We start from the raw sequence: 27,125 nt of genomic DNA, 5'->3' as shown, positions 1-27,125 counted from the left end.
ATAATTACAAATGATTAACATCATAAAAGTAAAAAACTTGTGCAAATAAACAGCTCTGCATATTTCATTATAAAGTTATTATATAAACAATACTAAACTTTATTTTTATTTAATATATAAAAGATTATGTTTATTATTTAAAAATCATATTAAAAAAAAACATATTCTATATTAAGCAAAGCAATAAAACAGTTTGAACAAGATGCATTATTTAGAAGTATTTAAAGGTTTTTCAATTTATGTTTTGTAAAAGAATGCTATAACTTTGAAGTATTGAAGCATTTGAAAGTATAAATATACTCTGTAAAGGTTGTTTTAAACAAATCAGATAAAAACATTGAAAGAGAGCTACAACATAAAAGTACAACTTTAAGAGTTTTTGTACATGCAACGTAAATATTACTTTAAGTAACCTTTTTTGTTATTTTATCGAACCAATTATTTAATGAAATACTTAAAATGATGTCATTTTATTTTTCCTCTGAATTTAAATGTTTTAAAATAAGATGAAGTTAAGTCTTAATCATAACCTCAAACTGCAGTGCTGAAATTATACAACAAAATTTGACTGTTAAAGTAATCAAATTTTAAAATTAAACTGGTAAAATAAAATTTTCAAATTAAATAGAACATTATTTTTTCTTTCAACAATAATAAACTAAAAGCTTTAAGTTTTAAATATGAGGTATTATATAAATTTCAATATCGTAAACTAATTTAATCACAATAATTTAGCCAAATTGTTGTTACATACGTTTATAAGAACATTTTTGACTTAAACATGATAGGTGTCACTGTAACTTTTAATTTAAAAAAGTTAATGTAACTTAATCGTTTCTAATATTTAATCACTCTTATTTCTTTCAAAACTGACTTTTTAGATACATTTGTTTATTGTAATGCATGAAATAATTATAACATGCTTTGTTTGAAGTATTTATAAGTTTAAATTATACAATGTTTTTATCTATGGACACTATTCAACAATTAAACAATTAAAAAATGCTATGTTATTTAAATATCATCTAAATCTTTAAAAAATGTTTATTAGTATTTTTTTTTTAAATGAACAGTTTTTATGTTACTTTTGAAATTACTTTCCTTGAAAAAATCTGCTATTTTACTTATGACAATTTCTAAACCTAGATACTAGTTTTTTCATGACAATACTTAATTTAAATTTTACCAAGAAATAAATATTGTTATTATCATCAACAGTAACTTTTTTTTACCATCGTTAACTTTGATTTTATTCCAAACCATAGTTTAAAATTATAAAACATAATAGTACTAATTTTTTATAACATTACTATTTAATATTTTAATTAAAAAACACAGATTGGAGTCTAACTAAATCTGCTCAAAGTCCTTTTTTTTTCATTACCTTCAAATTTTGTTGTATGAAAAATAATATTAAAATGTTGTATATACACTGTGATATTTGAGAAAAATTTTAGAATTTTATAAAAAAAATTAAATTGTTACAAAGTAATTAAGGGTAACTCAGAATGTTTTATTATTAAATCATAAACTTAAAATGTTGTGATTTAAAATAAAATGTCTTTATACGTTTTATAATTCTTTTTCATTACACAATGACTGTTCCCAGTGAGTATAAATAAAGTTACTAATTTATTTAATTAGTTCTGAAAAAAATTACAAAACAATATTTAAAACAGAAATTTATAAATAGTAAAGAACTTGTTTTATTGATTGAATACATATTAATATATTGTAACAAAATTTAGCCTCAAACTCCAAAGCTCTAAAAGTTATAACATTAAAGTTACTTTAATTTAAGTATCAAACAATATTTTGTTGTTTTTTACAGCTTACTAGCTGCACACACCACTTTAAAATATACTTATTTAGTATATAGACAAAAAATAATTGGATCGGAGTAAAAATTTAATTATTTTCTTCAACTATCAAAATGCCAACTGTAGCTTAGTTTTAATAGTTTGTTTTTGTATAATTAGGTCTCTATTGACAAGTAAAACTTTGTATATGTTTTTTTTTTACAAATAGATAAAGTAAAAATTGATAACTTAACCTTTTATAAAATGATAAAAACTTTACAAGCACCATGATTATATTTAGCTTACAATATTCTTACAGAATACTAATTCTGCAATGCACACAAGCTTATTTCTGAGCCAAATTAATGTAGCATAGACAATATTTAGTTTTTAAGCGTTTAACAACATACAGCTTGTTATTGAACTAAAATAAATTTGCTGAACTTTGAAATAGTTTTGTATATGTTGTTATACTGTTAATCTGAATATATCTATTTTGTTTTTAGACATAGATCAATGTTCAAGTGATTTAAAAATAATTTATCAACAATTTATTTGTTAGATAATTTAGACTTGGTTTAAATATTTTTTATATTTATATTTTGTTTTTACGTTTGTTAGCAATTTTTAGTAACTTCATGATGAATATAGTTTTGGCTTATTTCGAACATACCAAAAAAACTATTAGTATAAAACTTATTGAAAATTATTAGTACTTTTAACATTTAATTTTCTACCACTGCAACATAACTTTGTGCTAATTTTAATACTAATTGTATACCATTTTCAGAGACATGTTTTGTAAAATGAATAAGCTACAATCACGTGGTAAAAATTAAATTAAAAAGTGAAAGTCTAAAGTATTACATACGGCTTTAATTTTATTTTATTTACTTTAACCTAATGTTTACTTTTAATGCAACATGACGTCATTAATTTAAATCTTGAAATATTTTTTTTAAATAATTAATAGTAAACTATTTCTAAATATATAAAACAATTAATAGTAATAAATCGTTTGATATTCTAAGTACAGGTTTACAAAATTCTTTATATTTAAAGTGTTTGTTCTTTTTTAATATGCAACAGTTTATTTTAGTACAGCAGTTCCCAACCTTTTTGATGCCCCGCACCCCTAAAGTCTCTTAATTCTGTCTCGCACCCCTAACACTATATGCTGTAATAATTTAATTATAAGTTGATTATAAAATTATTGATTTCATTTATCAATAATGTGGATTTTAATTTTTATTATAGTGTAATATATCAACAAAAATAAAATACCTGGAAATTTAAAAACATAACAATCTATATTCGAACAAGTTTTATCTACTTTTTGAAAGATAGAAAATATCTGAAAAAAGCTTAAATTGTACTGTTTGTTGTCAAAATATATTTAATAATAAATTCATACAGATTAGCTTATTAATAATATTAAAAACTAACAATGTGAATTCTTAAGTAATATTTTTTATAAAAAATGCATTATTAATAGTAACATAAAACTAATATTTATTATTTGGCTTTTCAGGTTTATATTAAATTCATATTTTATCAAACTTTGATTATGATTTATAGGTTTAATTAGTATAAATTTTACTTTAATTAGTTTTAAGTTAAGTAATCATAATAAGTTTTATCAACTAATGAAAGCTTAACTCAAAAATATTTAATTTTCAAAATTTATATTATTTAAAAAAGTGGAAAGTAAAAACAGGGCTCATAACAGTTTGTACAGCTTATGGAATTTTAGTAAACATTAACAAGCATTAAAAATAAACTTAAAATATTGCCACAACTAAATTGATGTGCTGAATGATTTTTGATATGATTATGTTTTCTAATGCACAGAGGAAAATATTAAATAAATATAAGTAAACAGAAAATAAAAAAGTTTAGTAGTATTTTCTAAATTGAGCTTGTATCAATATATATATATATGGTTTTTCAGAAACCATATATATAAATATATTGTAGGAATTTTGTAGAGAAATTTGTAGGAATATATTGTAATTTTTTTAAATGCAGCTAAATTAAAAACATACTTAATAGCTAAGAATAGTTTCTTTAACTATCTTCAACTTCTAAGATTTATTTATTTTGACTTTAAGCTACATTTTAAATAAAATCTAAGAAAACTAAAAACGAACGCTCACAAAACTTTTACCAGTAAATTTTTATTTCCTCTATCACAAGTTATATTTTGTACAGCAGTTAGCTGTACAATCCACACAAAATTATTTAGTTGTATAACTTACTTGTAATTTAAATTCAAATTAACTTTTAGAAACTGTAAATCAAAAAACACAAGTATAACAATCAGTAAGTCAACAATTTATTTTTCATTTGTATACTCTCATTCTCATTGGTTTTTTGCAAATTGTTTAAATAGCTTATTATGTCTAAGCTTTCGAAATATACTTTAATTAAAAACTTTAAAAATATTAAAAACATTATTACATTTTGACTTAAAATCAAATAAATTATTTTTACCAATATACATTCATTTGTATGACCATAACTGATAAAAGTTGTAATAGCTTTTCTCGAGGTATTTCTCCTAAATAAAAAATGTTTTTATCTTACATCGTTTCGGAATGTTTTGTTTAAACTTTCATACTAATGTAATGCAAATTGTTTTGTTTCACAATGTAATATTTTCTACCAAGTGTAACACTTATAAACTTCTATCTAGTTAAATTTCTTTTTCAATTCTTTATCCAATAGCATCTTGTATGTAAATTAATCTTAATTAGTACTTTTTATTTTACTCTGCATAAAGTATAAAGACTATATTCATTATTGAATAATTTTGATCCGGTTAAAAATAAAATTACAGATCAATTAGTACTCATAAATATTTTTACAAAATTATCTTTATTTTTTTAGGCGTTCAATATAAACTTTTATTTTAAAAACTTTTTTTAGCTAAGTTTTAATGTTTTGAGAAAGTTTTTTTTAATCATAAAAAGCAAAATATTTTAAAAATATAATTTTTTAATATTAGCTGAATTAATACTTGAATAATATAATAAGAAATAAGAAAAATTAATTTGAAACAAGAAAAATCATCTATAAACATTGAAGTTATAAAATATGTATGCATGAAATATTTTGATTTAAATAAAAATATTTTAGTATTTATTATATTAAAAAAATATTTATTTGATCGAATAGCATGGTTTTGGTTTAAGATTAGTAAAAAAATATTAGTTTTTATACTAAAAGTTTGCATTTTATACATAAGGACGAAATCTGTCGTTGTTTCTCCTGTATAGTATTTAACTTATGCAGTCTGGAACTTTTAGAATATTGGGAAAACTTCTCGGTATTTACAAAAATATAGTTCTTTTAGACTTCTAAATGCAATATAGGCAGTAACTTAGATGAATTATTGCTAGTACATAATAATCAGTTTACCCATTCTTACGGTAACATAGTTTTTTATTACAGATACTTATTAGGAGAGTACACACGTGTTCTTTATATATAAAGATATTGAAAGCCACATGTTAATGGCTTACAATACTTCTGGTATAGATAAGGATATTTACTTTATTTACATTTTATTAATACTTTTATCGTAAATAATATTTTGTGTGAAATTTTTTTTTTACGTAAACTAAAGATTTAATTTTAATTTTAACAACTTCAGCGATCAACTCTCAATAAAAACTTATAACATTAAAATTTTAAAACTCTTTTATTTCATAAAAACAAGAAAAATGGGGAAACTAGTTTAGTTTCAAAAAAAAACATTTTAGACGAAAGTTAGTTTTTTTAGGTCAGGAATATTTATAAATCTAAAATTTTTCTTATTCTAGTTTTTTTTTGTTTTTTGAATTAAGTGTTTTAAATCAATTAATATGTGCTTAAGCATATTTAGTTTTGCTAATTTATACAGTTGAGTTTTACTCATGGTTATATGTAATAAAGTTTTTATTTATTAGTAAAAATTTCTTAATATTTATGTCCTGGCATAAATCAAAGTGATTCATTATATAACTCGTGGACTGTAGCTTAAAGTATATAACGTTTATTTTATTTGTTGAAGTATTTCGATTAAATGTTATGATATAACTTATGTTTCATTTAAACAAAAAACTTTTTTATTAATTTCACTTTTATTAATTAATGAACAAATTACATTTTTTTTCTGTTACAACTTTGACGTTTTTTAAAAAGGTAACCTAAATAATATAAAACATTTAACTTTTTTATATACTTTTATAATTTTATATCTCTTCTCTTATATAAATAAAATCTTAGTTAGCATAGTATAGACTTATTACTTAAATAGAAACATGAACTGTAAAAATATTTAAGTAAAATATTTGTTACTTTCAAACATAAAGTATTAGCATCAACAAATTATAGTTTGGAATATATTTAGCAAACTAACAGTGATTAAACAGCCACTTTGTAGCGGCTTCACAGTTTCTAAAAGTAGACTGTTGATTTTTAATACTAATTTGCAGATATATATTTTATGATATATTTTTAACTTTAAAGGTTGAAACTAAATGATCTCACTAGGAGACTAGAGAACTACAAAATTTCTAATAAAAAAGCAAACTAGTTTTGATTTATAAATAAATACCTATAACCAAAAAACTGTTAGTTTTATCTTTATATCTTTGAATTTTTGTTTAACTTCAAATTTATTACTTACTAAATTAAATTTTACTTCAAATATTTAAGCTTGGGGATAATTTACTCTCAAATGAAACTTTTTTTTATCTTAAATAAAATTTGTTCATATCCAGACAATACATCATTCTAACTTTTTTTTTTAAGATTGATACTTAATTTAAATAATAAATCGTTTTTTTTTTTTAGATTTAAGTACAATAGCTAATATTTTTTTATTTCATTGAGTCTATGTATAACTAAAAATTTGTGTATCAATATTATTAAGTATTAGTATTTTAATTTGAACATTAAGTATTATGTTATAGAATTAAATGTAAATAAAAGTTTGTAAACTAGAAAAAATTTAACGTTGTAACTTTAGTTTTGACTGTCAACTATTAAAGTATAAAAATTGTTATTAACAAAAGCTTTAAACAAAAATGTGCTTTATAATAAAATTTAAGAAAAAATCTTTGACTATCAAAAAAAACTCAAAGCGACAAAACATTTAACTAACTAATAACTTTTTATTTTGTTAACAATTCAATTTAAGTTTACTTAAATTTTCCTGAACTATTTTTTTTTTTGTTGTGTTTACAAAATTTTTCAGTTTAAATTAGTGTTTTTAATTTTTATTACTTCTATTTTTAGCTTGTTACATTTTTAATAAATTTGTTAAACTTTTAATGACATATTGTTTTATTAACCAAGAACAGTACATATTACTTCATGTATAAAATTACTGAACATTGATCGATTTGGAAGCTTAAATGAAAATTTTAATTAATAAACTATTATTAATAGCAACGTATGGTTATTGAAAGTTTTTCCGATAAAAAACAAAATTAGATTTTTTTTTAAATGTGTTCTTTTTATTTTAGTTACAAGACATAAACCTTAAATGTTTCTTTCTTTTAATATTATTATCAAAACCAAATAAGTTTAAAACTTTTATTACAAAAGTAGTATAAACAAATACTGCAACTTTGACATACTACAACTATTTATCAAAAGCCATCAAACTAGATTTTAGTTCATGATGCTAATTACATCTGGAAAAAAATTATCAGACTAGTAGATTTGTTAAAAAACTAAACCATGAGTGAACTATAATTTAGTTATTTGTTAAAACTTAATAAAACTGATTAAATTTATCATATTAAAATGTAAATAAGTTTTTGCTTACTTTATGAAAACATAGTTAGAAAATTTATAAATCTTGACAGTATAACTATGGGTCAATAAATAAATATCTAAAACGCAGATAATTATTTTCAGTAACTACAGAATTATTAGAAAAAAATGTTAGCGCAAGTTATAAAGTAGCAAAACTAAGTATCAAAAAAAAAACCGTTTATAGTTGAAAATTATTTAAAAAAATTGTGTTGGCGTAGGAAGAACATTTTTGTTTATTTCTTAAAAATCATAAAGAAGTCGTGTTTAGGAAATGTCTAAAGATTAAAAAGCCGCATAAACCAAATTAGGACTTAAATCAATCTGTTAAGATGAGGTAACCGATACTACATATATTGCTCATTTTAGAAGTTTTATTACAGGTGGTTTTCCTACTTTTGAAATTTTAGAAACATTTCTAGGTGCAGTTCCAATACATATCACAACAACAGATAGAAAAAAATTAATAGCAAAGGTGCAATGCACAAGTATAAAGATTTTAAAAGTACAACATTTTGCTTCTATTTTTATTATATAATTAAGTTAAAGGTTAAAGAAAAATGTACTATAAAATGTATAAAAAAACAGATACTGTTTAGCTATTTTAAATGTGATTTTTAATATAAAATAATTATATAGTTGAATTTTTGTGTCAAATAAAAATTACATTAATTTACATGTAAAAGTTGTTTAAAATTCCAAGTTTTTTCGATAATTCACAAATTCGTGACTTTTTCAAATTTTTTAAGTATAAATTGTCAAATTCCAAGCTTTTCCGATTTTTTTTTGCAACACTAATTGTTCACGTATACAACTAATACAAATAGAATTTCAAATTATATCAGCTGCAAGACTTAAAATTTAAAATATATTTTAATTTAAACCAACACTGTTCATTAAACAAAACATACATCATAAATTTAATTTACCACTCTTTAAAACAAAATGTCTTATTTTAGCGTACAAAAAGCAATTTTAGCCAAAAACTGAAAGATGACTATATTTGCCTGAGATTTGAAGTCTTAAAATAGTTATGGTTTGAGTGTGTGGCAATTTTTATCTGTTTATTTGTTCGAATTTGAACTATTTTGATTTAAAATGTACAAACTTACTAATTTACCCTTTCTCAATCTAGTTTGTAACAAATAGGTAGTTACGAAGAACAGCAAGTGTTTAAATTAGTATGCAAGTCATAAAAATCTTTTTTTTTGACCAAATTACATTGTTTGAGTCAAAAATTATACCTAACTTTTCTTACTTATGTCATATATATAGTTTTAAATGTGCCTGTACACACTTACGTATTACATGTAGAAACAATAATGTTAGAAAATTATGCATAAACTAAATTTTCTCTCGTTGAGTATTAAATAAGAAGTGGTTAACAATATGAGCATCTTTTTTTAAATGGTGTGCATAGAAATTAATTTAGAATGCTAGGAAAACTTCTAAAAAAACAAAAGTGTCAAAAACAAAATAAAATTAACCTTTTTTTTAAAATTATTATCATTATGCTACTTTAAATGTTTATGTGCACACTAAAATATAAAATTTAGTAAAAAAACAAATTTACTAGAAACTTGGGTATAAGAAATTAAAAAAAAAAACTAAACTTTAAAGAAATGACATTTTAGTTAATTACTGTGCATTACTTTTGTACAAAACAGAAAACATTTGTATTTAGCTTTTACCAAAAAGGTATTATATATTTATCTTATAATTCAAAGCATTTTTAAAACACTTTTTCAGAAAAAAATTTGCTGTTATAAAATGAAAGTTATTATAAAATTTAGTAACAAAATCTTGTGGAATGCTAACTTGTCTTTTTCACATTTTTAAGCTAAATTAGTTTTCTTTTAAAATTCTTTTAAAACTTTATACAAGAACTTAAAATCAATTTAATCAAACGAATTTGAGTAAGAATATTATTTTGCTTAGCCAGCTACATTACGCGAGTCTCAAAACTTTCTTTCACCGGTTGCATACCATTCAAAAAAATAACGTGCTCGCGGGCCGTAGATTTACCCTTCGCGGGCCGCATTTGGTCCAGGGACCGAAGTTTTCCGACCCCTGATCTAAACGAAAAGATTACTAAATACGAACTGAATGAAATATTATTTTTTGTGTAAAAAATAACAACAAACATATTAAAAAATGTCTTTTATGGAAAAACTCGTTATATAAAAAAATAAAATCCATGAATAAGACAAATGACTCATTATTAAATGTCCGCTTTACTTAGACGATTTTTAATAGGTTAACATTTTACAAGTACATTTAAAGGACTAAAAGCGTTGTGTTTTATCCACTCTGAGTACTGAAAAATTTTACTTTGATATTCTTTTTTAGACTGTTAGATAATTATTTCTTATTCTGGTGGTTTTATTAGTGATACCTTATCCTGTATTTTTAGTATTTAGAACTTTTCTACCTTGTAAGTTCTAACAAAAGTCATATGTTCAGACTTAACATACCATTTAGCTTTTAGAAATAGGCCGTTTTTATTTGAAGTCACTTGTTTTATAAACAGTAATACAATTCTACGTTTTAAAATAAATTCAATAAAGTTTGTGTTATTAAATTTTTCAAAGTTCTTATTCAATTTATTTATATTTATTTTTAGCTTCTGTACAGTAACCTAATTAACCATTATATAACAATTAAAACTTATACAACATGTTTTTCTATACTTTTTCATTTTATTAAACTAAATTTTTAGTAATCTTGCATAGTTTGTCATTTTAATACTTTTTTTTACAGAATAAGAGTTTGATAATCTGTTCAGCGGTTAGAATTATAAACTGTCTTATTCTGAATAATTATTTTTCATACTTTTAAATAGTACCATTATAATTAGTGGTTATTAGAGTTAGAAATACTCTAGTATAGTTGTGCTCTAGTAATTTAAGCGTCATAAAATAACAAACAATCTTATTCAAATTAAAAGAACTTATAAAACTGCAATTTTTTTTTTGTTTCTGCTAAATTTTTCTTTCACCAAACGATGGCCGGGGTTCATTTTAATATAAAATTCAAGTTTTAGCTCTAGTATTCATAATTATAGAATGTTGAAGGAATATGTAGGTAAGTCTTTTTGAGATAGTCTAACTTTTGTATTAAATGTTTTAAGAATTAATTCAATTTTAGTCTTTAATCATGTTTTATATTTTGGTTAGTGTAATAAAAATGTTAAAAAGGAAAAACTAAATAGTTTTTAAATACAATTAAAAAGATATTGTTTGAAACAAAACTTTACTAATAAATATTTGTAAGTATAAGTGTCGTAAAGTAATTTTGTTTTTATGTTGATAAGTAAAATAACATTCTATAATAATACATTTAAACAATAACATTTTCTGCCTGTTGTAAATATTATAACAAAATTTTAAATTCAATAAGCGGTTTACTACTTTGAATATTAGTTGCATAAACAATATTTAATTTTTATAAGCGTTAAGTAGTCTTTATTTAGATTTAGGATTATTCGCATAAGTAATAAAAAGAAAATGTTAGTTGATGATAAAAAGTATGTTTGTGTAATTTGCGGAAAACTTTTAAAGTTAAAATCAGCACTACTTGTTCACAAAAGAATTCATTCAGGAGAAAAACCTTTCAGTTGTGATGTTTGTGATAAGAGATTTACACAAAAAGGTAGTTTGAAATCACACCAACTTACTCATTCTAAGTTGAAGATCTATCATTGTGATGTTTGCAAAAAATGTTTTCAATGAAGAAATACACTAAAAAGCATGCAATAGTTCACACTGATGAAAAACCATTCAAATGTGAACAATGTGACAAATGTTTTACTCAGAAGGGTAACTTGACAAGACACTTAATGATACATAGTGGTAGAAAAGATTTCTAGTGTAAAGTTTGTGAGAAAAACTTTGCTCAAAAATTTGTCCTTAAACAACACATGTTGACTCACACTAAAGAGAAGCCTCATGATTGTAAATTTGCAAGAAGAAGTTTTCTCAGAAATTAGGTCTAAACCGTCATGTCAGCATTCACACTGAAGATAGACTATTTGGATGTAGTGTTTGTGGTAGAAGATTTACACAAAGTTCAACTAGGAACAACCATTTGAAAGTTCATAAAGAATGAAAATTTGTTATTTAACAAAAATCCTTATTTCTGGAGACCGATTTTTCTAATAATTAAAACAGTATCTTGTATAACGATTTTAATTTTTTTTGAAAGTTTATAAATTAAAATTTTGTGAAATATTATTTTTACAACATCTTGCTAATAAATTGAGTCATGAGTACTTTATATGTTTTTATGTGTGAAAAATAAACTCCTTTATTGAAACGAATCGTTGAATTTCCTAAAATATGTTTTTTTAAATAGATAGTTGTTATCGCATTAGATGTCTATATATACGCTGTATATAAATAATTAAACTTCAAGTTGTTTTTACTGTTTTATTATTTAAACTTATTAAATTCTGAGATTATTGATTTATAGAAAAAAAAAAGATTTGTTTGTGTAAATGTTTAGGCTTTGTCAATTCAACTTAAATAATTTACATGAGTATAGATTTTTGTTTAAACTTTTATCGTTTTATAATATATTTTCCAGTTTTTAAGTAAATGTGTTTTAATGTTTGAACAAATCTTTAGTTTTACAAGTGATCTTCAAAAAAATCTTTAATTTAAAATATTTCTATAAAAATTTTTAGTTCATCGTGCAAATTTATAGAAATATATAGAATTAATCCAACTGTTTAATTGGGAGACATATTTATAATAAAAGCGGTACAAAAATAAAGAATATTAATTTAATTTACAAAATACTATTAAATTGAATTAGGACTTCAATTTTAATAAGTTTTTACGCAAGAAATTAAAATAGTATATAGTTTTAAAATTGGGGTTAACAAACACATTGAATAATGTTTTTAATATATCTAAAATGTAGAAAAACGTGAAATTTTGGAATTTCAAAGATTAAGTATTGGTTTTAATTGTTTTAGTTTAGAGGTTGAATATTAATTCAGGCAGCTTAGCTATATAATGATAATTTAACATTAAGTTTTACATATGTTATAAAACTCTATGAAATACAGTGCTCAATATAAAGAGCTTAATAATTAAAATATATTTGTTTAACAATGGTCAACTTAAGCTTTAATTACTAGATTTTATCAAAATATTTAAACTAAATTATCAAGTTTTCGTTTTACTATTCCTTAAAATTGACAGAACTTATAGTTTTTAAATTCAAATAAATAAAAAAAGAATTGCATAATGCTTAAATAAAATGTAATTTAGCCTTTTATTAATTATACATATTATTTTAAAACTTTACTCTATAAATGAATGTTTTTAAAATAAGAAAAGTTTAAAGTTCATGATTTCATTATAAAAAAATCAGTAAACCTAGTATTTATCCCTGGTAAAATACATCATAACAAAAAGGCCGTCGCTAGAATGTTGTTTGTTATGAATTTTCTAAATTTTAGCTCAATTATGACGTCTTAGGCGGGAGAATGAATGAATTTGATGACAACAACATCATAGAATTCAATATTCAGTTTGGTGCCTTGAAGAAACATCTAGTTAAAAAACCAATACTCACTGTGAATATCTAACCAAAACTAAAACCAAAATCTAATGTGGATGTCTAACTAAGACTAAAACCGAAATCCATTGTGAATATCTAAGTAAACATAAAACTAAAATCCAACTTGAGTACCTAATTTTACTAAAAATTTAAATCCACCGTGAGTATCTGATAAAAAAAACTATATAAATAGGTTATTTAAAAATATAAAACAATAGTATATAGCGCAACTTGTTTAAAAATGAATCAGTTGCTCAAATAAATTTTATAAGTGCTTAAATAAGTAGATATAAGCATTTTTTTTTAATTTGAAATATTTAAACATTATGTAAATTTACTAAAGCCATCAAGAAATTAAATAATCACTCAATGACGTCATAGAGCTTATAAGTAAACGCTAGCTATAAAAACATTGTACGTATATAGCATACACTTTTGATTACTTAAGCTGATAATTTTTATGAAAGTGCTGTTCAAGTAAGTTTGAAATTATAGTAATGTAACAAAAACAAATTTTAAATATGAGATAAAACCAAACAGTTAATCTTTACGAGATTTTACAATTTTTCAGTTTACATAATTTTATGTTTTTTATCAAAACAAAACAAAAGTTATGGAACGGGTCTAAATTGCACAAAGATAAAATTTCACGAGGTTAATAAATTGCATGATAACAAAATTGCAGAAAAGCACAAATTCGCACAAAGCCAAATTTGCAGCAGGGCACAAAACTGCATGACGAAATAAAATTTCATGAAGAAGATTTCGCACCAACGGTCAATTTTGAACGAGATAAATTTTTGTGATTCAATAATGTTATTTAAAGTTATTTAACGATGATTTACGTTTTGTTTATAGTAGCGTTCAGTAAAAATAATTTTTGCCATTAGCTACACTATCAAGTACTAGTTGTTAACCTAAATTGTTAAATGTCATATTTCTTAAAATTCTTTAATTGATGTCGCTTAGATTTACCTACAAATTCATAAAGTATAAATGTAAATATATTTTTAAGATTGCTAGACTCAATTTAATGTTCACGTCAGAATTTTACGCGCAAAATGAATCTTTGATATCTTTGTTATTTTTATGTTATGTTAAACATTCTATTGTTAACATATATAACCTTAATAAAAATATTGTAACTAAAAACCAAGGAACCGTAGAGTTTAAAAAACTTTTTTTTATGATTAGAAAGTTAATTTTTTTTTGCCTAATCAAAAACACGACATAAAAGTAATAAAGAATCGTAGTAAAGCTACTTACTTTACACAAAAAGTCTTAATTAAAAACTAAAATTGAACTAAATCAGTATACATAAGTAATTTAAGTAATAAAAAAACGTAAAATAAGCACTGTCAAATAGTATAGTCGTTCCAAGTTTTCATTACATTTTTTCTTATTGTTTTTAAAATCTAAAAAGGGTACTTTTTTTTTATAACTGTTACCTCTAATCCTTATCCTCGGTCAGTAATTTTGTTTTTGTTTGTTATTTTTTTTTAGTTATGTTGTTTTTATTCTAATTTTTCTATTTTTGGTATGACTGTTACTCGATACTGTTTAGCACAACTTATTTAAAAATGAATCAATTGTTCAATTAAATTAAACAAGTGCTTAAATAAGTAGATATAAACTTTTTTTAAATTAAAAATATTTAAACATAGTGTAAATTTACTAAAGCCTTCAAGAAATTGAATAATCACTCAATGACGTCATAGAGCTTATACGTAAACGCTAGCTTTAAAAAATTGTACGTATATAGCATACATTTTTGATAACTTAAGCTGAAAGTATTAACGAAAGTGCTGTTCAAGCAAATTTTGAAGTCACAGTAACGTGACAAAAACAAATTTTAAATATAAGATAAAACCAAACAGTTTATCTTTACAAGTTTTTACAATTGATCAATTTAAAAAAAAATATGTATTTTATCAAAACAAAACAAAAGTTATGGAACGGGTCTAAATTGCAGAAAGATAAAATTTTACGAGATTAATAAATTCCATGATAACAAAATTGCAGAAAAGCACAAAATCGCACAAAGCCAAATTTGCAGCAGGGCACAAAACTGCATGACGAAATAAAATTTCAAGAAGACGATTTCGCACCAACGGTCAATTTTGAACGAGATAAATTTTTTGTGATTCAATAATGTTATTTAAAGTTATTTAATGATGATTTACGTTTTGTTTATAGTAGCGTTCAGTAAAAATAACTTTTGATATTAGCTACACTATCAAGTACTAGTTGTTAACCTTAATTGTTAAATGTCATGTTTCTTAAAAGTCTCTAAGTGATGTCGCTTAGATTTACCTACGAATTCATAATGTATAAATGTAAATATATTTTTAAGATTGCTAGACTCAATTTAATGTTCACATCAGAACTTTACGCGCAAAATGAATCTTTGATATCTTTGTCATTTTTATGTTATGTTAAACATTCTAATGTTAACATATATAACCTTAATAAAAATATTGTAACTTAAAACCAAGAAACCGTAGAGTTTAAACAATTTTTGTAATGATTAGGAAGTTAAACATTTTTTAATTAATCAAAAACACGACATAAATGTAATAAAAAATTGTAGTAAAGCTACTTACTTTACACTAAAAGTCTTAATTAAAAACTAAAATTGAACTAAATAAATAAAAATAAAGATAGACTGTTTTCTATGCTAAAAAATGTAAATAGCCACACTTTTGTGCTTAGAATTACCTACACAGTAAAAGAAATGTTTTAATTATTGAAGTGATACTTTTAAGAAAGTTAAATAAGTATTCTTGGTATATATAATTGACGTCACAACTAATATACCTATTCTAAGTCTGTGGCTTATAACAGTATAAATATAGTTTATTTATAAGTTATAATTAGAGTAAGTTTAATTAGTTCTGTTATTTAAATAATTTTAAGTATCTTCTTTGTAAAAAAATATTTATAATGTTTTGTGATCATAAATAAATCGTGACTAGAAATTAAACTGTGATTACTTAATTGTAATTAAGTAAAAACAATCATTATTCAATAATACACATATGCTCGACATTCAAGCTTATTATACAATAACTTAATTTAGTTTTCCATTTATTAAACACTACTCTTTAAAATTAATCTCAATAAATACAGTGTTTTCTATAAAAGTATTTATTTTTTTTTAATTGATTGTACTTACTTATTTTAAAATACACATAAAAACTAGCAAAAGCAGTAATAACTATTAGTACTGTTTTTTCATTTGTTTAAGTGGTTTTCGATTAACTTGCTGATACCAATTATAAACTACACTCTTTCTTTGAAGTCTTTTTGTATTTAATCATTTTAAAATTAAGTTTTCAGTTTATAAATTGGTTTTTATAAAATTAAGTATCAATTAAATAATAAACAAACAATAAACACTTATTATTTGTGAATTAAAACTAGCTTCGAAGTACCATCGCTAACGTTGGATTTTTTTTCTTTGATTATAAGGTTTAGTTAAACTTTAGCGGGCTAAGTTTAATCGTGTCATTTTTGGGTTAAACTCAATTTTTTCATTAAAACTTAATTAATTATTTTTAAGTTAGTTGTGTAGTTGGTTTAGATTATAACGTTATATGAATTTTTAATTCTTATAACTGTTTCAATTTTAATTTAATGGTAACATTATCAGGTTTTCTAGCAGTTTATTTTGTTAGACATACTCAATAAAAGTTATTGCTCACTAATATTTTACCATTTAAAACTTTAACATTAATTATCATACTTTTTTTGTGTGTCTATGTATAATATTTTGTATTTTCATCTTTTAAACAATTAAAAGTCAAATTTAAACTAATTTCTATCGAATTTTTTTTTAATGAAACAATAAAATACTTTATGATGTTTTATTTTAACATTTATATATTTAAGTTATAAGAAAGTACCAACTAGTAATAAATAATTATTTAAGTTTGGTTTTTTGCTACACACACTTTAAACAGTTTAAGCAATTTATTAATTTCTAAATAACTTTAACAAGTTAAAACTAAAATTTATACTAATTTATTATGTATCACACATTATAACATTTTAACTTAGAACGCTTAATAAGTTTTTTGCATGTCTAATTTGCAATTTTTATTGCCTCGCACTTATTTGGAAAACTAGTATCAATAACTTGGTATCTAACTAAATAAAATATTTCTTAGTTTTTTTAAATCAGGATTTTGAAGTCATACAACTTAAATGCGTAAAGCATGTTTGAATCTTGAAGCATTAAGATTGTTTTAAAGTGCTGCATTAAAATGAAAGCTTGGTGTTTTTATTTATTTAAAAATTGATTCAAAAGATTTGGCCTGATCTGCAAACTTTTATTGATCACACAAAACTTATTAAGATTTGAAAACAGTTCGGCTTACCAAGTTATATGAAACCTGTGGCTAAAAAGAAGTTACTTTAAATATTTCTTGTAAAAATCAAAAAGTTAAAAACATGTTTCTCAAGTAGTCCCTCATTGACATTACTCAGATTTACCTGCATGTTTATTATTTGTTTATGACTTAGTAGTCCTAATAAACGAAACCAGTTTTAGAAACTGATGTTGGTGATCGTGTTGTCGTTAGTTTATTTTTTTAAGCCACATTTTAGTAGCCCTAAATTTTTCTGAAACTTTCTACAGATTATACAAACTATTTTGCAAAAATTTACTTTTAGTAAAAATAGAATTTTGCTGCAAATCTAACATGACGTCAATGTAATACTAACAGTTCAAAACAATTGAAAAATAGTTATGTGCTAATTATTTTAACCAAACCTTTTTTCTTTAATAGGCATCTTATGCTGAGTAAAATTGATTCACAACAACTAATCTAAAAGATTTTTGTTTTATACTTTTTTTGACAACTACGAGAAAAACTGTTTTTTTGATATACTTCTATACTGATATAAGATTATTCATTAAACATCAGCATAACAGTTAGTATTTAGTTATGATAGTATTAATTCTATTCAAAAATACTATAAATTAACCAATTTTTTTATTTGAAACAGTTTATAAAAATAATAACGTTGAAAACTATGAAACTGAATAAAAATTACCATTTGTTGGTACCTCGTTACTTCTTACCTAAACATTAAAAATACTTTTTGTAAAATCTTTAAAAAATTTGAAGACTATTCTTAACCAAGGCAATAAGACCTAATAAAAGTACTAAAATATGTTTAATAATTTTAAGTTACTTATGAAATGTCTCATTATTACATTTCCATCGCTTAAAATTGCAGTACTATAACTATTCTAAATATTACACTATAAATAGTCATGGAGCAGCAAATATACAAAATATACAAAATATTTGTTTTAGCTTTTAATATATTAAACTAGTTAAGGAAGCATATATAGTCTATAACTTTATCAAATTTAAGCTTTCTTAACTATATTTATTGATATAAAAAAAAAAAACTGTCTTCTAATTGTAAAGAACAATAAGTTCTTTTGAAAGGACTATTTAAACAATCAAAAACAGTAAGCTTTTATTAATAGTAATTTTTGTATCTATACATTTTCATTCAGTTTTTAAGGCCATTGAATTTAAAAAAGCAATCATAAACTAAATAGTTTTGTATAAATAGGTTAGTATAATTTAAGAAATAAACTTGATTTACTTACCAAAACTTTATTTATTTAATATTTTATAAATCACATATAAAAAAAATTATGTTTAAAAAGATTTTTAGTGACGTCGCTTAGTTTTACTTACACAATTATTTAATTTGGTACATCATTCGTTTATCATTAAGACGTTTTGATTTATTGACTTATTAAACTTTTTAGCCTACAAATTAGGCAATATTCTTAATAATGTTATTTATGGTGTTTTAAATGTAACCAGTATATTTAACTTACTCTTTTCCCCATAACTCTATAATCAAAGCATTTTAACTAGAAACTAATTAAAGGTAATGTTTATATATTGTTTTAATAAAACAAAATTTTTAATAAGTTCTATGTTAACTAATTTAAAATATGCGTTAAGTTTAAAGCTATACGTAGCATATTAAGTTATACTAAAAGATTTAAGAAAAAGCTAAAATGCTTGAATTAAACGACTTAACTTCCGAATCAAACTGTTTTATATGCAAAGTAACATGCATTATTTTTAAACTTTTGTGTTTGAAATTTGAGTTCTCTCTCAAAATAAGAACTTTTGAAGTTTTCTATATATATATATATATATATATATATATAAAATAAGGTTAGTGTTTAAACTTAAACACTTTCAACTGAGCCCACTTGAAGGGCTTTTAAATAATTTATTTAAATGGCGATTTTAAAAATTCTGGAACATATGTTTCACAAAGCTTTATTTTTTCATAAAACTTTGATCATCAGCCAGTTAAATTCAAAATAAAAAGCACTGTACTAAACAAAGATACAAAAGTTATGCAAAAAAACAAAAAACAGTATGACGTAATATTGTACATTACAAATGTTCAGTACAAAAATCGGTCTACCTTCTAACTAATCAAACAACTAAAATTAACGAATTCTAGTTGAAAGAGTTGGGTTGTACAGGGACGATGGTCTAGCTGTACTGCCCAATTCTTATGGCTTTATAATTGAAAGGCTAAAAAAACAAACGCACGCCTTCTTCAAGTCTATGGGGTTAAGAGTCACTATTGAATCACCAATGTTGACGACTGACTACCTGGGTGTGAAGCTCAACTTGCATGATCTCTCCTATATGCCTTATAAAAAGCAAAACGCAAAAATTATGTATATAAATAAATATTCTAGCCACCCAAAAAATATTATAAACCAAATACCAAAAATAATTAATAAACGTTTAAATAAAAGATCAAGCAACGAAGAAAACTTTTTAAAGACAAAACAAGATTACGAACTAATAATGAAAAAATGCGGGTACAATGATAAACTTAATTTTGAAACAACGGAGCAAAAAAACAAAACGACCAATAAAAGTAAAAGAAAACGAAATATAATTTGGTATAATCCCCCATTCTGTACTTCAGTTAAAACAAACATCAGCAGAGAATTTATAAATCTAGTAAAAAAACATTTCAACAAAAATAACCCATTATCAAAGATATTTAACAAACATAATATGCGAATCAGTTATTCATGTATGGCGAATATGGAGAGATTAATCAAGTCACATAATCAAAGGATTTTAAACAAAAGTAATTCAATCAAAAATCAGTGTAATTGCGCCGGTGGCTGTAAATACAATTTGAAGGGGGGCAATTGCCGGTCAGAGAACATTATTTACAAGGCAACAGTTAACTCTGACCTTGAAAAGAAGTTCTACATCGGCTTATGCTCCACTCAATTCAGATTTCGGTATGCCAACCATAAAAAATCCTTTAAAGGTGGTGTATCCGAAAATGAAACTGAGCTTTCGAAGTATGTTTGCGGCCTTAAGCGCAAAAACATTGATTTTAAATTAACTTGGGAGGTGATAAAAAGAGCACAGTCAATAGCAGATGGTAACAACCCTGTTTGTAGGCTGTGCTTAAAAGAATCAACAGCCGTTATGTATGCGTTAAAAAAGGAAGGTTGTTTAAATAAGAGGAGCGAATTTATATCGTCTTGTCGACATATAAAAACGCTTCTCTTAAAACACAACAAATTTTGAAGCATTTTGTAGTCAATTAACTGTTGTTTTCGTTAATTTTAGTTGTTTGATTAGTTAGAAGGTAGACCGATTTTTGTACTGAACATTTGTAATGTACAATATTACGTCATACTGTTTTTTGTTTTTTTGCATAACTTTTGTATCTTTGTTTAGTACAGTGCTTTTTATTTTGAATTTAACTGGCTGATGATCAAAGCTTTATGAAAAAATAAAGCTTTGTGAAACATATGTTCCAGAATTTTTAAAATCGCCATTTAAATAAATTATATATATATATATATTTAAGCGAGTTTTAAAGTTTTCTTGGAAAACCTAAAGGACTTAGCTAATCGTTGTTAGTTTAAAAAGAAGAAATATAATTTATTTAAAAAATATTTTTATGGTAACCTTAACTAAATAGTTTTATTTTAAAAACATTAGCTCTATTTTTATTAATGCTTTTTGGTACAAACTTATATAACTTACATATATGTTTCTTATAATTTTTGTCTAATAGTTAAAAAGTTAATTAATTTATTATTTTTTATATAAAACATTCTACGTGAATTGTGGTTAGATATGTAACGTATCTTAGTTAAATAATATAAATTACTTTTTAATCTATCTTTTTTTTTATCAAAAGAACAATTAAAAAATAAATAAATAATGCCTTGTCGAGGTACAGTGTTGTTTTAATACTCTGAAAAAATTTCCAAATAATAAAGTTTTTATATAAATTTATCTAAAGCTCACTAAAGTTTAAAACTTTTATATCGTCAAAGCGTTTTAACCCATAACTATATTTTGTTATTTAAATATATAATAAATACATTTATGCATTCATCAGTCGATTTCATTTGCACAATATTTATACCACAAAAATTTTGTGGCTAACTTTTTTTTTGCTTGCCAAACTATTAAAAAGCTTTTAAAATGATAGATAAATATTTAGTTTTTTTAAACAAGTCCAATTGAAGGCTGAAATAAATAAGTAAAATGATGTCAGAAACTAAAAATACAATTTTTTATATCAATTAAAAAGCAAACAATATACCATCAGAAAATACAAACTGAGTGTAAAAAAGTATAAATTAACTAAATTTTAGTATCCAAAAACTATATACTTATAACACATTGATAACAAAACACATAACTTTAACAAAATAAGTTTAGTTAATAACTATAAAAAAACTTCTTAAAATGTTTTCAATCCTATTGTAGTTATTTTCTTATTCTTTAAAGGTTATACTATAAAATCAAAATTGCTTCATTGATAAACTTTTTTACACATTGTACAATTTTTATTGTGATCCGATACGGCTGTTTTCCCTTTGATATGCTTTTTTTACTAATAGTTGGGATGTTAACTCCATGTCATAAAATGTTGGTTTTTATATTTCTAGATGTCTGTTTATACTTGATGATGTATTATACTTGTGATGTTTTTACTTGTCTGTATAAAACAAAAGAAAGAAGTTCGTCAACTTCACGTACTTAATACTAATTTTGTACCACTAATAGGTGGATGGTTCTTAGCTTTTATAGTAAAATAAGTGAGTATTTTTTCATCTACTTGTAAAATTCTTCAACAATATTAAAAGTTGGTTAATGAATGTTAAATATTCAGCTTTGATTACTAATGAAGACGTTAAAAGTTCAAGTATTTAAATATAAGAATTTTATCAGCGTTCCAGTTACTGTAATCCAGTACTCTGTAGTAAAAATCTCTAAAGTGCCTAAGGATGCAACTTTTAAATCTTTTTTTCTATGATTTAAATTAATTTTTCATTAAAAAAAATCAATATAAGACTAATTAAATATTAAGCCCTTGATAGGATTAAAGTATGAAATGTGGTCTACTTACGTGGTACTTAATAACCGACAGATTTTTTCGTTTAGTGAGGATTTAAAAAGAAAATTGAAAATATGTTTCCGTCCTTCAATAAACAAATATTGTCATATAATTTGGTGAAGTCACTAAATATATTATAAAAAATTCTAAAATGGCATGAAAACGTTTTTTAATTAGTTTTTTAAGCTAAGTTTGGAAAGTGAGATATTCAAATCAGTTTATAATTAAAATTTCTCAAAGGTTTCTTAGTCTGCATTGTCGTAACAATATGGTGATAGTATTTAATTTTTTCTTACTTGATAATTATCTAAATATTAAAAATGCTTTCATTTAAAACATAAATTAAACAATTAGTAAAAATTGATATGTAATAAACTTTTTGAACCTGTAGAGTAGGTACGATTGTTGTCTTCAATTAGAGTGACTTGGGTTTTCGTTAAAGTTTTTGTTTTTAAGTTTAGTTAAGTCGCACGAAACAGAGAAAATACATACTCTGTAGGATTAGATATAAAACCATTTTAAATACCCAGAGTTACGTCATTTATGTTTACTCACAAACTTGACATTTTGAAAGATAATAAGTAGCTTTAACGAAATATATTTAATAGTTTCTCTCAGTTGACGATATTTTTACCACCTCTTGTGGCTTAACTATACTTTTTAATCATTCAAAATAAAAGTTTTGAATAGTCTGATTTAAAATTGAGTTGAACTCAAATATATTAACTTATTTTTATATCTTATAATTGGTTGAAGCTTTGTTAGTATTAGTAATAAAACTTTGTTTAGCTGTTAGAAAGACTAAAAAAACAAACATTAACTTAACATAACAATAATAATGAACTATACCACTTGACCAACAACTACAGCATCAAAGAAAACGTTCGACTGGCTTCGTTCTTGTTAGATATATAAATCAGGCATACTTAATTTGTTTAAAGTTTAACACAACTGACGTATCGAACGCTTAAAATGCTTGTTCAAAGAAAAAAAGTTTGTGCTATTTCTTCTTAAAAGAGCAAATGTTTGTCGCTTCTTTTATTTAGCAAGAAAGTTATTTGCGGGCCATAGCTTTTGTGAAAACTTATATTTTGACTAAATATAAAAATAAATTAATGCGTTTATATAACGAAATACATAAGATAGGTAGCACATTTTAATCCACACAAAAAAAAATGTTATATTAAATACGGTTAATTTATTTGATAATTTACTTGCTTATTAAGCACTAACATCGAAGATCTACACAGAGTTCACATAGAAATACACATTTGAGTTCATAAAAAATGATCAGAGTTTCTATTTTTAAGACTTTAAATTTATCTTAACATATATATGTTGTATAAAAGTTTATTATTTATTTGACGATTTATAAATTTCTGTTTTATTTACTACTTTGTGAGCTGATATGTGATGTGTTTAGGCTAATTTAAACGGATATTTTAACTTTGGTTGTTAAAAATTTATGTTTAAAAACAAAAAAAAAAAAAATTTACCAATATGGTTTCTTAATTTGACTTTAAAGATAGTACTTTTTTTTATTAAAAAAAACTAAACTTGTTTAGAACTTAAATACCAGAGGTACTTCTAAAATATTTTATTTTTTTTATATTCATTTTTAGCTACTTCTTTAACTATATATACAAATATAAGCTTCTGTTATCAATTTATTAAACTGATGTACAAGTAGAGATGTCAAAAATAGTATAAAATAACTTCAGTTTGTAAGTTGATGTTAATGTAATGTTTTGTGTTTCTACTTTATTCCAGTTAGAAGATCAATATAAACTCTTTACATACAGAAAAGTATTTTGTACCTGATCTAATACAGTAAATGCATCTAAAGTAAACTTAAATTGTTTTTCTAGCAGTGCTATCATAGTATTTTATTTTAAATATATTGAGTACTAAAGTACATCTTGAGACTTCTTTAATAATAATAGTAGTAATCATAAAATTAATATAAAAGCAATATATATTTTTTTAGCTAAAAATATTAAAGTTTTTCATTTGTTGAAATTAAAACTGAAAAAAAATTACGTCTGGAAGCGAAATCGCATTAGTTGTTTGCTAAAATAAAAATAAAGTTTGTGTTGCGCCAGAGCAAATGTTTATTATTTTATTTAATTTGTTATAAGTTTTGCTTAAATACAATTGATATCTACTGTTATAAAAGTTTCACGGCAATAGCGTTTATGAAAACTTTTATTTAAAATAATTTATACGAATAAAAGCAAAATTAATACACTAAATAGGGAGTAAATTTTACTTTCCCGCAAAACTATATAAAATATTAGATTACACAAGTTTATACGATTAAGCAATGAACTCGCTTATTCAGAATTGGTGTTTATAAATGAAAACGTCGCGAGTGAGCCCTTACTTGCTGACCTCCGCACATTTTGGTGAACTAATTCAACTTGATTAAAGCGATCATTGAAAAAGCTGTAACAAAACTTGAGTAACTATTTAATCACTGGAGATTATTTTTTTATATTAACGATACAACGAAACTGATAGCAAATATTAGCTTTATAATATTATGAGTGTTTTGTTTATTACTTTCTAAACATCGATCATTAATAAAAACTTATAGAGTTGTTTTATATGTTAAAGTAGAATCATTTAACGAAATTAGAAAATATAGTTTAAGTTTACTGAAAAATGATGAATCTCTGTATGTAAATGATTTTTTGATTTTTTTGATTATTTAAATATCAATAAATAGAACAACATACATGAAAATTAACTTTTATTTTTTTAACTAATAGATAGACAAACATAATCGCTGAATAATATTTGGTCTTAAGAACTAAAAAACCTTTCGATTATTGAATCGCACACAACTTAGATTCCTTTTAACATCTTGTACAGGACTTTTTTCGTTGTAATGTTTATAATAAACGTTTATTTAGAATCCAAAAACTTACTAAAATCAAAAAACTTCTATATAATTAAATTTTAGAAACATATAATGACTTATATTCTCAATTTGAATATCATTGTTTGAGTTTTATAACTTTTTTATAACGTGTATAAAAACTTAAACAAAATTTAAAAGTATACAGTCGGTCCTAAATAATACATTTAAGTAAAAATCGGATATGCATAAACAACATTTATTTCTAAAATTTATACTTTTTTTTATCTCTGTATTTACCTAATCAGAATAAATTTTAAGCTGTTTACTTATTTTAAGGGTTCATAGTTAAAAATTGAGATATAAATAGTGCGTACTTACATACTTATATTAAACATTGTAGAGCATAGCTAAGTTTTTTCAAAGCTTGATAAAATAGTAAAGCTTATATTATCTTTTAATTCTAAATCATAAAAACTATATTTTGCAGTTCATTTTATTGTAATCCAATTGACTAGACATTTTAACTTTATTGTCAAAAAGTTTTCTAATTTAGAAAAGTTTAACAGTACATTAAATCCATGTGGGTAGCAATTTGTTGCATTTAAAAGCAAAATACTATGAATACCTAAGACAAAAACTTTTAATTTAATATAATATACAAATCAGATTTAATTAATTTTATAAAGTTGTACAAGCAGTTGTTTTTTGAAATTTTTATGCAACTATTAAAAAAAAAGCTTAAAAATTAAAATTTTTACGCAAAACAAAAATAACAAGTATTGTAAAGAATCGAAAAATACATATACTAGTATACACAAAATAATAAAAAATGTGCTTAAAGTAATTTAGTTTTGTGCAAAGTTTTGATATTAAACGTTTTTGAATCATTTATTTTAGGTTATGTTATCCCTGTAAAAACAATATAAAAAGTTATCATTAAATGTAAATGTTTTTAGTCAGAAATTATATTAGTAAATTTACTTGTTATTTTTTACTTAATTTCTAGAAGTAAAATATCAAAACATAAGCTTTACATATTTGAGTAGTCAATTATATGTTTTCTACAAGTGTTTGATGAAAAACGTCTGTTTAAAAAACTTCGGCATTTAGCACGTAAAACACGTTCATCAAAATTTTAAAAACCTAGACTTGACTCAGTCTCAAAATGCTATAGTCTTTTTTAATGAGCTTTAACTTGTGTTATGTGTATAAATTATAGACAAAGAAGTTATAATTAGATTATATCTGTACTGTTTGAATAAGAAGAAAAAGTTTAGAAAGGCAAAACTGCACACTTTTAAAGCAGTTTAGTTTACTTTAATGTATGAATATAAAGTAAATGATAGCCACACGTTAGTGGCTTAAAATACTAAGAAAGTGAAAATAATCACACATAAATTTATTAAATTTAATTTAAAAACTTATCATAAATAACATTTCGTGCGAATGAGTATTGACGTAACTAAAAGGTTCTTTTTTTAATTTTTTAACTTCAATGATCGACTTTCAATTAAAAATTGTTAGCTTTAAAATCTTTAAAAATTTTAATAAACAACCAATTTTTTTTAAACTTAAAAAATAATAATTTATTTTACAAATAAAAAACCTTTTTATATGCATATTAACTTTTTAGGTCAAAAAAA

General features: G+C 23.2%; 1 pseudogene; it reads right to left on the bottom strand.

Moving 5' to 3' along the window:
• Window positions 1-25,020, bottom strand: part of LOC145831714 (uncharacterized) — a 113,211-nt pseudogene extending 88,191 nt beyond the window's left edge.
• Between the last annotated feature and the right edge of the window lie 2,105 nt (window positions 25,021-27,125).

This window comes from Thalia democratica, chromosome 3, assembly GCF_965202585.1.
Source record: "Thalia democratica chromosome 3, ktThaDemo2.hap1.1, whole genome shotgun sequence".
Taxonomy (NCBI): Eukaryota; Metazoa; Chordata; class Thaliacea; order Salpida; family Salpidae; genus Thalia; species Thalia democratica.
Note: the sequence above shows the minus strand (reverse complement) of the source record. Positions and strands in the feature narration are given on the sequence as shown.